This window comes from Manis javanica, chromosome 13 (genome assembly GCF_040802235.1).
Source record: "Manis javanica isolate MJ-LG chromosome 13, MJ_LKY, whole genome shotgun sequence".
Classification (NCBI taxonomy): domain Eukaryota; kingdom Metazoa; phylum Chordata; class Mammalia; order Pholidota; family Manidae; genus Manis; species Manis javanica.
The window spans coordinates 36,336,334-36,353,678 of NC_133168.1; the positions used below are offsets into that span (position 1 = coordinate 36,336,334).

A 17,345-nucleotide genomic window follows, 5' to 3' on the forward strand; every position below is an offset into this window, starting at 1 on the left:
GGATTTACCTCGGAATTTTATCAGACACACAGAGAAGACATAATACCCATTCTCCTTAAAGTGTTCCACAAAATGGAAGAAGAGGGAATACTCCCAAACTCATTCTATGAAGCCAACATCACCCTAATACCAAAACCAGGAAAAGACCCCACCAAAAAAGAAAATTACAGACCAATATCCCTGATGAATGTAGATGCAAAAATACTCAATAAAATATTAGCAAACAGAATTCAACAGTATATCAAAAGGATCATACACCATGACCAAGTGGGGTTCATCCCAGGGATGCAAGGATGGTACAACATTCGAAGGTCCATCAACATCATCCACCACATCAACAAAAAGAAAGACAAAAACCACATGATCATCTCCATAGATGCTGAAAAAGCATTTGACAAAATTCAACATCCATTCATGATAAAAACTCTCAGCAAGATGGGAATAGAGGGCAAGTACCTCAACATAATAAAGGCCATATATGATAAACCCACAGCCAGCATTATACTGAACAGCGAGAAGCTGAAAGCATTTCCACTGAGATCGGGAACCAGACAGGGATGCCCACTCTCCCCACTGTTATTTAACATAGTACTGGAGGTCCTAGCCACGGCAATCAGACAAAACAAAGAAATACAAGGAATCCAGATTGGTAAAGAAGAAGTTAAACTGTCACTATTTGCAGATGATATGATACTGTACATAAAAAACCCTAAAGACTCCACTCCAAAACTACTAGAACTGATATCGGAATACAGCAAAGTTGCAGGATACAAAATCAACACACAGAAATCTGTAGCTTTCCTATACACTAACAACGAATCAATGGAAAGAGAAATCAGGAAAACAATTCCATTCACCATTGCATCAAAAAGAATAAAATACCTAGGAATAAACCTAACCAAAGAAGTGAAAGACTTATACTCTGAAAACTACAAGTCACTCTTAAGAGAAATTAAAGGGGACACTAATAAATGGAAACTCATCCCATGCTCATGGCTAGGAAGAATTAATATCGTCAAAATGGCCATCCTGCCGAAAGCAATATACAAATTTGATGCAATCCCTCTCAAATTACCAGCAACATTCTTCAATGAATTAGAACAAATAATTCAAAAATTCATATGGAAACACCAAAGACCCCGAATAGCCAAAGCAATCCTGAGAAAGAGGAATAAAGTAGGGGGGATCTCACTCCCCAACTTCAAGCTCTACTACAAAGCCATAGTAATCAGGACAATTTGGTACTGGCACAAGGGCAGAGCCGCAGACCAGTGGAACAGATTAGAGACCCCAGAAATTAACCCAAGCATATATGGTCAATTAATATTTGATAGAGGAGCCATGGACGTGCAATGGCGAAATGACAGTCTCTTCAACAGAAGGTGCTGGCAAGACTGGACGGCTGCATGTAGGAGAATGAAACTGGACCATTGTCTAACCCCGTATACAAAGGTAAACTCAAAATGGATCAAAGACCTGAATGTAAGTCACGAAACCATTAAACTCTTGGAAAAAAACATAGGCAAAAACCTCTTAGACATAAACATGAGTGATCTCTTCTTGAACATATCTCCCCGGGCAAGGAAAGCAACAGCAAAAATGAGCAAGTGGGACTACATTAAGCTGAAAAGCTTCTGTACAGCGAAAGACACCATCAATAGAACAAAAAGGAACCCTACAGTGTGGGAGAATATATTTGAAAATGACAGATCTGATGAAGGCTTGACGTCCAGAATATATAAAGAGCTCACATGCCTCAACAAACAAAAAACAAATAACCCAATTAAAAAATGGGCAGAGGAACTGAACAGACAGTTCTCCAAAAAAGAAATACAGATGGCCAAGAGACACATGAAAAGATGCTCCACATCGCTAATTATCAGAGAAATGCAAATTAAAACTACAATGAGGTATCACCTCACACCAGTAAGGATAGCTGCCATCCAAAAGACAAACAACAACAAATGTTGGCGAGGCTGTGGAGAAAGGGGAACCCTCCTACACTGCTGGTGGGAATGTAAATTAGTTCAACCATTGTGGAAAGCAGTATGGAGGTGCATCAAAATGCTCAAAACAGACCTACCATTTGACCCAGGAATTCCACTCCTAGGAATTTACCCTAAGAACGCAGCAATCAAGTTTGAGAAAGACAGATGCACGCCTATGTTTATCGCAGCACTATTTACAATAGCCAAGAATTGGAAGCAACCTAAATGTCCATTGGTAGATGAATGGATAAAGAAGATGTGGTACATATACACAATGGAATACTACTCAGCCATAAGAAGTGGAAAAATCCAACCATTTGCAGCAACATGGATGGAGCTGGAGAGTATTATGCTCAGTGAAATAAGCCAAGCGGAGAAAGAGAAATACCAAATGATTTCACTCATCTGAGGAGTATAGGAACAAAGGAAAAACTGAAGGAACAAAACAGCAGCAGAATTACAGAACCCAAAAATGGACTAACAGGTACCAAAGGGAAAGGAACTGGGGAGGATGGGTGGCCAGGGAGGGATAAGGGGGGGGAGGAAGAAGGGGGGTATTAAGATTAGCATGCATGGGGGGAGGGAGAAAGGGGAGGGTGGGCTGCACAACACAGAGAGGACAAGTAGTGACTCTACCACATTTTGCTAAGCTGTTGGACAGTAACCGTAATGTGGTTGTTAGGGGGGGACCTAATATAGCGGAGAGCATAGTAAACATAGTATTCTTCAGGTAAGTGTAGATTAAAAATTAAAAAAAAAAAAAGAAAGAAAGAAAGAAAAGGGGGATTACTCCTTAACAGGATAAAACTATTGGTAAATCAAAGATCAACGCATGCTTTAAATATCCTTAATGTTGATCACTTAAAGGGTGTCAGATGATCAGCTATGGAGGTACTCTTTTCTGATAATATTCCTTTCTCTTAATTAAAAAAAAAAAAAAAAAAAAAAAAAGCAGTCCCTGTGTGCTGACCTCCAATGAGTTCTGCACAGTGGTATAGAGGGCATGTCAAAGTGTGGGCAAAGGGTCTGTTTGTTTCTATGCAGAAGATCAAGGCCTAGCTTGGATACCCAGAAAATGAACTAAGATATGATATGAGGAGGAGCTTCCGGCATCAGCACTCTCTGGAGGACTTGTGCCGGGGGATGATCATCAAAAAGCCTCCACAGGGATCCGGACGATGCTGCGGTTGTGGCTGCATCCAGCCCACCGTCTCCTGGACTTGCCATAAGAAGGAGGAGGGAGATGTCTAGGCTGGCATGTGCATACAGTGAGACAACGAATTTGACTGGATCTGTACTGTTGGAACTCAACCAGGAGTTGGGAGGGGTGCAAGTTGTAGCACCCCAAAATCTCATGACTATAGACTATCTATGGTTAAAAGAACATATGGGATGTGAACAGATCCCAGAAATGGGCTGCTTTAATTTGTCTGATGGTTCAAGTACAGTTGGAAAATATCCATCATATCATAGATAAATTTTCACAAATGCCTAGGGTGCCTAAATGGTTTTCTTGGCTTCACTGGAGATGGCTGGTAATTATAGATTTGCTTTGTTTATGTCACCGTATTCCTATTATGTTAATATGTGTGTGCAAATTAGTTAGTAGTTTAAAACCTATACATACTTAAGGTACTATACAAGAAGATATGTCAAAGAAATAATCAATCCTCCCAAGTTTCCTTCATATGCTACATCTATAGCTTTTCTTCTTCCTTCCTAATTACAAACCTTAAATAGAATTCGTGCCTCATATCGAATTTACCGAGTATCATAATTCCTCCAGGTGGTAAAGATACCTCGAGACAAGTGCTGGGCATAGAAGCCACAGGGCATAAATCTGCAAAGAAGTAAAAAGCTAACCTTTGCAAACAATATGGCTTCTCTCTCACTTACCAACTTTACATTTCCCTGTATGGCCCCGGAAGATGACTGGTTAGCCAGAGACGGGTAAGATTCCTCAAGGGAGGAACAACCTAAGACAGGCACAGTCGCAGGGGGGCTATCAGGTGAGAATTTGGGGATCGGCAGAGGTGAGGCTCAGAACCTCACCCCCCCTGCTTTGAGAGAAATCTTCTGCATCCGTGGATGTCTTGCTGCCCTTGTCTGGCCTGGATTGATACTTAGTCCATAGGCACACACCTGATCATCTGATCATCTACATTTGCCTTCTTACAGCACTAAACTATGTTTTCTACCTTTGTCTTGCATCTGCCTACCACTTCAGCATTTTATTAAAAATAAAAATAATAATAATAATAGGAGAAATGTGGGATCAACATATAAATCAAGTACAAAAATCAAATGAATATTCATATTTGACCTGATGGTTTATAGGTCATATTGCATGATCAAAACCGAAAGTTTCTGTGATGAATGCCCTTGTACTGTTCACCATGTAAGAATTTATTCACTCTGTAAGAATTTGTTCACCATGTAAGAACTTGTTCGTTATGCTTCAGAAGATTGGAGACTGACGAGAATTGGGCTTGGGATGGATTAATGATTGTACATTGAGCATTGACCCCCCTATACTGAATTTTATTGTTGTTAACAACCATTTGATCAATAAATATGAGAGATGCCCTCTCAAAAAAAAAAAAAAAAAAAAAAAAGAGCCAAAAAAAAAAAAAAACAGACTTCAAAATAAAGAAGGTAACAAGAGATAAAGAAGGGCATTATATAATGATAAAGGGCTCAGTCCAACAAGAGGATATAATCATTATAAATATATATTCACTCAATAAGGGAGCACCAACATATGTGAAACAAATAGTAACAGAATTAAAGGAAAAAATAGAATGCAATGCATTCATTTTGGTAGACTTCAAAACACCACTCACTCCAAAGGACAGATCCACCAGACAGAAAATAAGTAAGGACACAGAGGCACTGAACAACACACTAGAACAGATGGACCTAATAGACATCTACAGAACTCTACATCCAAAAGCAGCAGGATACACATTCTTCTCAAGTTCACATGGAACATTCTCCAGAATATACCACATAATAGGCCACAAAAAGAGCCTCAGTAAATTCTAAAAGATTGAAACCCTACCAACCAACTTTTCAGACCACAAAGGCATAAAACTAGAAATAAATTGTACAAAGAAAGCAAAAAGGCTCACAAACACATGAAGACTTATCAACACACTCCTAAATAATCAATGAATCAATGACCAAATTAAAATGTAGATCCAGCAATATATGGAAACCAATGACAACAACACAAATCCCCAACTACTGTGGGATACAACAAAAGCAGTCTCAAGAGGAAAGTATGTAGCAATCCAGGCCTATTTAAAGAAGCAAGAACGATCCCAAATGAATGGTCTAACATCATAATTATCGAAATTGGAAAAAGAAGAACAAACAAGGCCTAAGGTCAGCAGAAAGAGGGACGTAATAAAGATCAGAGAAGAAATAAATAAAATTGAGAAGAATAAACAATAGCAAAAATCAAAGAAACCAAGAGCTGGTTCATTGAGAAAATAAACAAAATAGATAAGCCTCTAGCCAGAACTATGAAGAGGAAAAGAGAGTCAACACACACCAACAGAATCAGAAACGAGACAGGAAAAATCACGACGGACCCAACAGAAATACAAAGAATTATTAGAGAGTACTATGAAAACCTATATGCTAACAAGCTGGGAAATCTAGGAGAAATGGACAACTTCCTAGAAAAATACAAACTTCCAAGACTGACCCAGAAAGAAACAGAAAATCTAAACAGACCAATTACCAGCAACAAAACTGAAGCGGTAATGAAAAAACTACCCAAGAAGAAAACCCCCGGGCCAGATGGATTTACCTGGGAATTTTATCAGACGTACAGAGAAGACATAATACCTATTCTCCTTAAACTTTTCCAAAAAATAGAAGAGGAGGGAATACTCCCAAACTCATTCTATGAAGCCAACATCACCCTAATACCAAAACCAGGTAAAGACCTCACCAAAAAAGAAAACTACAGACCAATATCCCTGATGAACGTAGATGCAAAAATACTCAAGAAAATATTAGCAAACCGAATTCAAAAATACATCAAAAGGATCATACACCATGACCAAGTGGGATTCATCCCAGGGATGCAAGGATGGTACAACATTCGAAAATCCATCAACAACATCCACCAAATAAAAAAAAAATAAGACAAAAACCACATGATCATCTCCATAGATGCTGAAAAAGCAATCGATAAAACTCAACATCCATTCATGATAAAAACTCAACAAAATGAGTATATAGGGAAAGTACCTCAACATAATAAAGGCCATATATGATAAAACCACAGCCGACATCACACTGAACAGCGAGAGGATGAAAGCTTTTCCTCTGTGATCAGGAACAAGACAGGGATGCCCACTATCCCCACTGTTATTCAACATAGTACTGGAGGTCTTAGCCATGGCAATTAGACAAAACAAAGAAATACAAGGAATCCAGATTGGTGAAGAAGTTAAACTGTCACTATTTGCAGATGACATGATATTGTACATAAAAAAAACCTAAAGACTCCACTCCGAAACTACTAGAGTTAATATTGGAATTCAGCAAAGTTGCAGGATGCAAAATTAACACACAGAAATCTGTGGCTTTCCTATACACTAACAATAAACTAATAGAAAGGGAAATCAGGAAGACAATTTCATTCACAATAGTTTCAAAAAGAATAAAATACCTAGGAATAAAACTAACCAAGGAAGTGAAGGACCTATAAAATGAAAATTATAAGACACTCTTAAGAGAAATTAAAGAGGTCACTAACAAATGGAAACTCATCCCATGCTCCTGGCTAGGAAGAATTAATATCGTGAAAATGGCCATCATTCCCAAAACAATATACAGATATGATGCAATCCCTATTAAACTACCAACAGCATTCTTCAATGAACTGGAACAAGTAGTTCAAAAATTCATATGGTAACACCAAAAACCCCAAATAGCTAAAGCAATCCTGAGAAGGGAGAACAAGGTAGGGGGGATCTCACTCCCCAACTTCAAGCTCTATTACAAAGCCACAGTAATCAAGACAATTTGGTAATGGCACAAGAACAGAGCCACAGACCAATGGAACAGAATAGAGACTCCAAACATGAACCCAAACATATCTGGTCAACTAATATTCGATAAAGGGGACATGGACATACAATGGGGAAATGACAGTCTCTTCAACAGATGGTGCTGGTAAAACTGGACAGCTACATGTAAGAGAATGAAACTGGATCACTGTCTAACCCCATACACAAAAGTAAATTTGAAATGGATCAAAGACTTGAATGTATGTCATGAAACCATAAAACTCTTAGAAAAAAGCAAAGGCAAAAATCTCTTAGACATAAACATGAGTGACATCTTCTTGAGCATATCTCCCCGAGCAAGGGATACAAAAGCAAAAATGAACAAATGAGACTATATCAAGCTGAAAAGCTTCTGTACAGCAAAGGACACCATCAATAGAACAAAAAGGTATCCGACCATATGGGAAAATATATTCATTACTGACAGATCCGATAAAGGGTTGACATCCAAAATATATAAAGAACACACACACATCAACAAACAAAAAGCAAATAATCCAATTAAAAAATGGGCAGAGGAGCTGAATAGACAGTTCTCTAAAGAAGAAATTCAGATGGCCAACAGACACATGAAAATTGCTCCACATCGCTTGTCATCAGAGAAATGCAAATAAAAAACACAATGATATATCATCTCACACCAGTAAGGGTGGCTACCATCCAAAAGACAAACAACAACAAATGTTGGTGAGGTCGTGGAGAAAGGGGAACCCTCCTACACTGCTGGTGGGAATGTAAATTAGTTCAACTGTTGTGGAAAGCAGTATGGAGGTTCCTCAGAATGCTCAAAATAGAAATACCATTTAACCCAGGAATTCCATTTCTAGGAATTTACCCTAAGAATGCAGCACTCCAGTGTGAAAAAGACAAATGCAACGCTATGTTTATCACTGCACTATTTACAATAGCCAAGATATGGAAGCAACCTAAATGTCCATCAGTAGATGAATGGATAAAGAAGATGTGGTACATATACACAATGGAATATTACTCAGCTATAAGAAAAAAACAGATCCTACCATTCGCAACAACATGGATGGAGCTAGAGGGTATTATGCTCAGTGAAATAAGCCAGGTGGAGAAAGACAAGTACCAAATGATTTCACTCAGATGTGTATTATAAGAACAAAAGAAAACTGAAGGAACAAAACAGCAGCAGAAGCACCAAACCCAAGAATGAACTAACAGTTACCAAAGGGAAAGGGACTGTGGAGGACGGGTTGGAAGGGAGGGATAAGGCAGGAAAAAAGAAAGGGGGCACTACGATTAACATGTATAGTGTGGGGTGGGGGCACGGGGAGGGCTGTGCAACACAGAGAAGACAAGTAGTGATTTACAGCTTCTTACTATGTTGATGGACAGTGACTGTGAACTGGTATGTTGGGGAGACTTGGTGAAGGGGGGAGCCTAGTAAACATAATATCCTTCATGTAATTGTAGATTAATGATACCAAAATAAAATTAATAAAAAAATTGTTACATGCCAACAGAAGACACATGCAAGAAGAAATGCATACGTTTCTAGAAACACACAACTTAAGGATAGGAATCAGAGGAAGACATCTGAACTTGCTAAAAGGAAGTAAAAGTTTGAGTCAGTAATTGAAAACATCCCAGAGAAAACTCAGGATCAAAGTACATCACAGTCCTGGGAGAATGCCTTCTGCGCACTGAAAGAGAAAAAGAATACATACGTGTGGAGACAGAGTACTGGTGGGATCGCCACCCCCAGGATGGCCATGGGGTGGGAAAGATGTTGCTGAGGTACCAGAGTACAGATTCTCATGCCCTGAGATACAGAAATAAAAGCCACCAGTTGGAGTATTTCACCCAGAGTGCCAAAAGGCAGAGTTAGCAGTTGGAATGCTTTGAGACTGAAGGTGCTAGTAAGCTCAGCTCTTGGAATTGTCTGCACACACTGCTAGCACTGAAAGAGCAGGGTAAGTGTTGTTGTCTGTATTTCCCTTGAACACCACTAGCACAAACAGGATCAGGGAGTGTATGTTGTTAATAAGTCCCCTGTCCTGCATGATTTACTGCACATTGATTAAGAGGGAGCTCTATCATTTGAGTTATACTTGCACATTGCTAGTGCAGATAGAAAAAATGTGGGCACCATTATTAAGTTCCCCATGCACATTGATAGTGCAGATTGGGGCAGGGGCTGGGTGAGCACAGAGCTCCAGTTATAAGGGAGGCAGCATCCTAGCACTCTGCCAGCCACAAATATGTCTCTCAAATAAACATCAATTCTACCAAGGTAGTACTAGTGTGACACATGCAGATTCACCCTGCTCATTCCTTACCTTCTAGGCTGTCCCATTTACATAGCCCCAGCACAGTGTCATGTGGAAGATACTGGACTGCACCCATCAACCCTCAGCCACCCCATTACTGTGACTTTATCTGGGAACCAAGCTGGAATACCTGAGGACGGTACCCTTCTGAAGCCAATTCCCCACAAGAGTGAGCCCAATGATATGCCCATCATGGAGCTCCCCAGACTCTAACTCTTTGACACCAGCTATCCCACCAACATGACTATGGATAGCAAACACAAAAGAGACCCTCATCCCATGTCCTCAGAGTCCTGGTATTGAGACATGCCTGTCTCATGGTTCCCTGGCCTCCAAGCAACCAAAGCCACTAGGCATGTATAGTCTACCAGGGGACCTTCCTACACCAGGTCAATCCTTCAATACAGGGAGTGGGAACCCTTTTGAGTTATCCATAGAATCAAGCACTGAATAAAATGGAAATGAGGTTACAGAGGACTGTGCTCAAATGATAGAACTAAATAATCATCAGAAAAAATCCTAAATGAATCAGTTAATGTAATCTACCTGATGAAGAGCTCAAAGCAATCTTGATAAGGGTGACCAACAGACATGAGATAGGAATGCGTGAGCTCAGGGAGATATTCAACAAAGAGACTGAAATCCTTAAAAGAAACAATCAAAGATGAAGAATACAATAAATGTAATAAAATATATACTAGAGAGGATCAGTGACAGACTAGGGGATGCAGAAGAACAGATCAGCAACTGGGATGACAGAGTAATGAAAAGCACTCAAGCAGAACAGCAGATGGACAAAAGAATAAGAAGAAAGCAGAATAGGTTAAGGAAGCTCTAGACGACATCAAATATCCTAATATTCGCAGTATAGGTATCCTAAATGAGAAGAGATAGACAGTGGTGGAAGACATTTCTCAGGAAATAATAGCTGAAATACTCTATAAGCCAGGCAAAGAAAGGTCACGAGGGTCCAGAATGTACAGAGAGCCTCCTGTAAGATGCTCCAAGGGGGCCACCCCACAGCACATCATAATTAACATATCAAAGATCACAGACAGAAAATTAAAAGCAGCAAGAGAAAACCAATGAGTTACCTACAGGGGAAACACCATAAACTTAGTGGCTGATTTTTCAGCAGAAACCCTACTGGTCGGGTGGGAGTGGCATAATATATTCAAAGTGCTGGAAGAGAAAGGACTATATATAAAGAATACTCTACCCAGCAGAGTTACCATCCAGATGAAGGAGAGAAAGAGTCTCTCAGAGAAACACCAGTTAAGCATTCATGACCACGAAGCCAGCCTTACAAGAAATGTGAAAGGAACATCTTTATGGGGAAAATATAAGGCCATAAGGAGAGGGGAAAAAGTTATGAAAACAAGAAATTTCACTGGTCATAAGAAACAGAAAGCAAAAGTAGATCATCACTTAAAAGCTAGTATGCAGGTTAAAAGACAAAAGTAGCAAAATCAACTACTTCTAAAAAGTGGTTCAGAGAAACCTTATATAAAAGATATTTTAAAAAATCATACACATGAAGGGGGGAGCCTAGTAAACATAATGTCCTTCAAGTGATTGTAGATTAATGATACCAAAATAAAATTAAAAAAAAATCATACCCATTTAATGTGGAGGTGGGGGAGTTAAAAATAGAGTGCTGTTATCAGGTTTTCAGTCTTAAACTACTGTCAACATAACGTAGACTGCTATATGTGTAAGACCTTATATTTAAACCCCTGGTAACCCAAAACCAAAATCCTATGTGATACACAAAAAGTAAAGAGAAAGGATTAAATACACAAACTAATCAAGTCAGCAGACACAAGGGAAGAGAGCAAAGGAAGACAAGTCCAGAGAAAAATGACAAAACCAACCAGAAAATGTTTAACAAAATTCCAATAATATTCTTCCTACCGATAATTATTTTAAATGTAAATGGACTCAATGCTCCAATCCAAAGACTAGGGCTACTGGGTGGGTAAAAAATAAAGACTCATCTATGCAGTGCCTAGAAGAGAGTCACTTCACACATAAAGATACAGACTGAGGGATGGAAAGAGGTGCTCCATGTGCACAGAAAGAAAAGAGGGCTGGGGAAGTGGTAGCTCTATCGGAAAACATAGGTGTTAAAATAAACGGTGTAAAAAGAGACTAAGACTTTAGATTATGATTAAGGGGAAAAAATGAGAAGATATGACAGAGGAGCACCTACATACACAGAACAAATATTCGCAGACATGAAGGGAGAAACTCACAGTAATATAACAATAATAAACTGAGTTTCATGCTATACTTACACCAATCGATAGATTATCCAGAGAATTAATGAGGAAACAAACAGTGGCATTGAATGATACATTACACCAAATGGATCAAATAGATATATACAGAATGCTACATACAGAAAAGCAAAATATTCATTCTTTTCCAGCACACAGGAAATGTCCTTTAGGAAAGATCACACATTAGGTTATGAAACAAGTTTTAATATATTTAGGAAGATTCAAGTGTAACCAACCATCTTTAGATGAAATAATATGAAACCAGAAATTAATTACAAGAACAAAAATGGAAAACACATGAACAATTGGAGGCTAAACAGCATCCTCTAGGACAAACAATGAGTCCCTAAAGAAATTACAGAGGAAAATAAAAAATAATTGGAGTATCATGAATAGAGAAACAACGTCATTCAAAATCTTTGGGAGCAACAAAAGCAGTTCTGAAGGGAAGTTTGTAAATTTACAAGCCTATGTCAAGTAACAGAAAAACCTCAGATTAAAAACATAGCTTTACACATAAGAGAATTTGAGAAAGAAGGACAAAGAAAACCATCCTGATTACAACTGCATTAAAAAAAAGTAGCTAGGAATAAATACAACCAAGGAGGCAAAAGTCCTGCCCTTTGAGAACTGTAAAAGTTTAATGAAAGAAACTGAAGACAGCATAAATAAATGGAAAGCTATTCCATGCTTATGTATAGGAAGAATTATTACTGTTAAAATGGACACATTGCCTGAAGTAATACAGTTCCAAAGCTAGCCATCCCTATAAAAATGACAGTGGCATTTTTCAAAGAACTAGAGCAAATAACCTTAAACTTTGCATGCAACCACACACACACAAACACACACACGCAAAACCTGACGTGTCTAAGTAACCTTTAAGAAGACAAAGCTGTGTCATCACTCTCCTTGATTTCAAACTGTGCTACAAAGCTACAGTAATCCAAACATTAACATAATGGCACAGCAAGATAAACAGACCAATAGAGCAAAATAGAGAGCAAACAGACCCATGCCTATAAGTTCAATTAATCTATGACAAAGGAGGCAAGAATATACAGTCAGGAAAAGACAGCCTCCTCAAAAAGTGGAGTTTGGAAAATTAGACAGCTACATGAAAAAAATGACACTGCATCACTGCCTTATACCATACAAAGAATAAACTCAAAATGGGTTAAATACCTAAATTTGAGACCTGAAACCTAGAAGAAAACTTAGGTAATAAACTCTTGAACATCAGAATTAGTAATGTTATCCTGGATAGAACTCCACAAACAAGGGAAGCAAAAGCAAAAAGAAATAAGGGAACCTACAGCAAACTATAAAGCTTTTCCACAGTAAAGGAAGGCATCGACAAAACAAAAAGGCAACCTACCATGTGGGAGAGTACCTCTGCAAAGGATATATCTCATCAGAGGCTAATATACAAAACATATAAGTAACTCATACAAACCAATATAGAAAAGATAACAAATTGATTAAAAAATGGGCAGAGCTCCAGAATAGAAATTTTTTAAAGAAGACCAGCAGACGTTCAACAGACACACGAAAAGATGGTCAGTATCGCCAATTACCAAGAAAATGAAAATCAAAACCTCAATGATAAGCACAGAGATATACACCATGTGCAAGTATGATTTATCCCTGGAATGGAAGGATGGTTCAACATATGCAAATTAATAAACATCATATTTCACATCAAATGAATGGAAAATAATTTTCACATGATCATCTTAATAGATGCAGTAAAACACAACATCAAATCATTTCATGATGAAAACCCTTAACAGATTGGGTATAGAAGAAACATATCTCGACTTAATAAAAGCTAAATATGACAAACTGTCAGTTAACATCAAATCAAAGGGGAAAGGCTGACTTTTTTCTGGAACATCCATAGCAAAACAAGAATGCCCAGTCTCCCACTCTTATTTGGTATAGGGTCAGATGTCTCTATAAAGCAGTTAGGGATTTCAAAATAATAAGAGACATACAAGTCAGAAAAGAAGAATCAGAGTTGTTATTTGCAAATGATATGACTTTATATACAGTGAATCGCAGAGAGCCTAGTAAAAATTGTGGGACCTAATCAACAATCTCAGTATGGTTAGGGGATAAAGAATAATATGGAGAAATTAGTTGCATTTACTAACACTACTTGATGAAGCATCAAAAGAAGAAATAAAGAAAACTTTTCTCAACAATAGCATTAAAAGCTTTAAAATAATTAGGAATAAATTTGGCTAAGAAAGTGAAGGACTTTTACAATGAAAATGACAAGACTTTGCTGAAAGTAACCAAGGTCACAAACAAATCAAAAGATAGCCCATGATCCTGAGTCAAGAAAATTAATATTGTTAAAATATTCATACTATACCCAAAGGCACCTTCAGTTTCAACATAATTCCCATCAAAATATCAAAGGCATTCTCTATAGAAATAGAAAACACAATCCTAAAATTTCTGTTTCAGTATTTTGTAATAGGTCCAAGTAAGGATCTATTCATGTGTAACCTACTTGCTTGCAGAGCTCCATGGATATGTAGATGGATCTTCATCAAATCTGGGAAATTTTTGGCCATCGGGTTTCCAAATTCTTTCCTATCTTGTTTTCTCCTGTCCCTCTTATGCACACGTCGGTAAGTTTAATGTTTCCCTGTATCTCCAAGGCTCTGTACATTTCCCATAATTGGTTTGTCCTTATGCTGCCACGTGGGATAATCTCTATGGACACAGACTCATGTTCCCTGAGTTTTCTTCTCCCAGATCAAAATGGCTGCAGAGGCGTTTTAGTGACTCATCAAATAGAACATATTTTCCATAACTACTTTGTTTGCTAAGTCCAGCAGCGGGTCCTCTAAGATAGTTTCTGTTAATTGGTCTTTTGCTTGATTCTGTGCCACAAATTCTAGTTTCTTGGCCTTTCTCATGTATTTTTGAAAACTGGACATGTTTAGGTAAGGTTATAGTAGCTCAGGAATCTGATCTCTGCCTGCATGTGGTTATTTTGTCTATTTTTTAATTTTTTTTAAAGCTTGTTTTGGTAATATGAAATCTTCTTCCTGAGGAATATGCAGACTTGTTCAAGAGTCCCCTAAAGTTTCATTTAAAAATGTTGTTTTCCATATTGACATCTGGGCAAGAATACATTAGTCATTGGTTAATAATAAGTCAGAGGTTTTACTCAAAACCTTCAGGGACTAAGATTTCCATCTCTGCACTCTTACACAACATTTGGCAAATATTTAAAAATTTCAATAACTGTAAGTCTAGTTTATTTTCTGCAAGTTATTCATTTACTAAGTAAGTCAAAAGTTTTTTTCCAAGCTATTAACAACCATTACTTTTTTTAATGGAATTAGTTTTTAACTCTTAAATTACCAAGAGAAATATGGAGTATGAATAATTAAAAGGGTGAGTTTGTGTCACATGAAAGACTTATTTTCTTAGTTAAAATTCCTCAAATAAAAGGGATTGAAGCCTTCCTTTGTTTTGATTGTTTATTTAATGAGATATGGTGATAGGAAAAATGTATCCATGAATTCGAAAGGGACTAAGAGTTGTTTCAAGTAGGAATTGCAAGCTGGCTTTGCCTGGAGCTGTGCTCCTGAATAGAAGGAGGGGAAGTGTGCCAAGAATGACTTGAGTTGTTTCTAAATAAGATAGTGTGTCCAGTGTAAAGTCAGCAGATGCAGAAGAGTCATGAATTATCTTACTATATTGGAAGAAGTACCTGACATTGAATAGGCACAAACAATAGAAGAAAAGCTACAGATAAAGTCAATAACCCGGGTGAATATAGAAGGAATTTAATAGGCCTTACAATATTTACCTTTCTGGCCATCCATTTTGCAGACAAACTGACTGGGTAGAGTGTGTGACCCATGAACACAAACAGTATCAGAAGAATTAGCCCAGGACCTCTCTGTATGTGTGTGATGAAGAGATATGAACATCTTACTAATACCTGCCCAGTGAGAGGGATGATGGCAGATAAAAGGTGACTATTAGTTAAGTATTACACTTTTTTGAAAATTGCAGAAATTGAGCAAGGGCCTAATCTTTCAAAGTGTCTCATTTAAAAACCTCCATGTATGGCTTTTTTCTCTTAATGTTTCAGTTTTTCCATTATATCAATTCTCAACTGGTCATAGAAATAATACAAATATTTAACTGTCCCAATAGGTGTGACTTTGAAGCAGAAGAACCTTGATCCATTGTGCTGGTAACTGATAGACATAAGAGGGTTATGAATGGGACAGCAGATAAGAACATCCTTCCTTTCTGGATATTCCCAATTAGTGACATTGAACTCTGCCCAGTAGCCCTGGGTAGCTTTGATTTGGTTGAATCATTTACCATCCACTATTTGTGGTAAATGGAACAGGCATTTCACCCATGTGTTGGAAAACGGATAAGTCCGCATGTGCTTAATCCCACTCTTGAGAGAATTATTGATTCCAGGAACATTTATAATTGGTTGTTCATTCAATCTCTGTGGAATATTGAGACTTGATCTTTTCCACCTGGAGTCACAGAATTATTCTTCTTACATGCGTTTATATCAGATGGTAAGTAATTATTTAAACTACATCCTCAGGTGAGTAGTTTCATTCTTGTATAGGGACAGAAAACTATTCCTTTCTTTCCTTTTACAGTCTGTGGCCACTTCTATAATTAAGTTCATAGAAGTAAGATAAACAAGAGAAAAGCAATCTTAAATAACTATAAAGAGGAGCACTTCAAAGGCACAAATCCTTAAAGACCCTCAGGCAATATACTGAGGCTGATACAACACCTGAGCTTAGTAAGGGGCTTTGGGCTCTGGGGCTTCAATAGGGAGGATGATCATTTACCTGAGATGGAAAGATGAAATGTTTGGAGAACATGTTTCTCCTGTCATGCACATAAGTCTTTTGGATATAAAAAGAACCTTTGGCAATAGCTCTTTTACTGGTACAGGTCTTCTATCAACCTTCATTTATGCAATAAGCAAGAGGAAAAAGCTTCTCCTGAGTCTGGTAGGTCTTAATTGCCTTCAGCTCAAAATAATTTACATCCTGGGGTGATGTCCTGTGTTCCTGATCAGTCCCACCTAGGCAACTTCCCCAAGAAGTTTTCTGGTCCCAAATTTGGGTTGTTACATTGCTCTATCTCATGGAGCTAGTCTCAGCCCTGACAATACATCAGTTCAGTTAAACTCATTAAAGGAGGCGATGGTGTAGGTCAGCTCCCAAAATTTGGCTTATACTTTGTAAGCCATTGGGTATTTAATCAGAGATGCAAAAGAAAAGCAACGGATAATGAGAGGAGCAGTCTTTTATATTCTTTCTTATTTTGGTATCATTAATCTACAATTACAGAAAGAACATTAGGTTTACTAGGTTCCCCCCTTCAACAAGTCCCCCACACAAACCCCTTCACAGTCAATGTCCATCTGCATAGTAAGATGCTGAAAAATCACTACTTGTCTTCTCTGTGTTGCACAGCCCTCCCCATGCCACCCACGCACTACACATGCTAATCGTAATGCTAATCTCTTTCTCTTTCCCCACCTTTATCCCTCCCTTCCCACCCATCTTCCCCAGTCCCTTTACCTTTGGTAACTATTAGTCCATTCTTGGGTTCTGTGATTCTGCTGCTGTTTTGTTCTTTCAGTTTTCCATTGTTCTTATGCTCCACATATGA

General features: G+C 38.1%; 1 protein-coding gene and 1 long non-coding RNA gene across 5 annotated transcripts in view; one reads left to right on the forward strand and one right to left on the reverse strand.

The window, feature by feature from the left end:
- Window positions 1-14,397, reverse strand: part of LOC118972311 (uncharacterized) — a 41,302-nt gene extending 26,905 nt beyond the window's left edge. The window contains exon 1 of the long non-coding RNA XR_005061213.2: window positions 14,176-14,397. This is a non-coding gene — a long non-coding RNA (uncharacterized lncRNA). The remainder of the gene's footprint in view (window positions 1-14,175) is intronic.
- Window positions 14,398-15,997: 1,600 nt separating this feature from the next.
- Window positions 15,998-17,345, forward strand: part of LOC108394644 (amine sulfotransferase-like) — a 47,206-nt gene continuing 45,858 nt past the window's right edge. Inside the window, exon 1 of one of the 4 annotated variants that reach the window (XM_073219437.1) lies at window positions 15,998-16,257. The gene's annotated coding sequence lies outside the window, so the exon portion shown is untranslated. The remainder of the gene's footprint in view (window positions 16,258-17,345) is intronic. The other 3 variants (XM_073219436.1, XM_073219435.1, XM_037017688.2) reach the window with 3 other exon arrangements.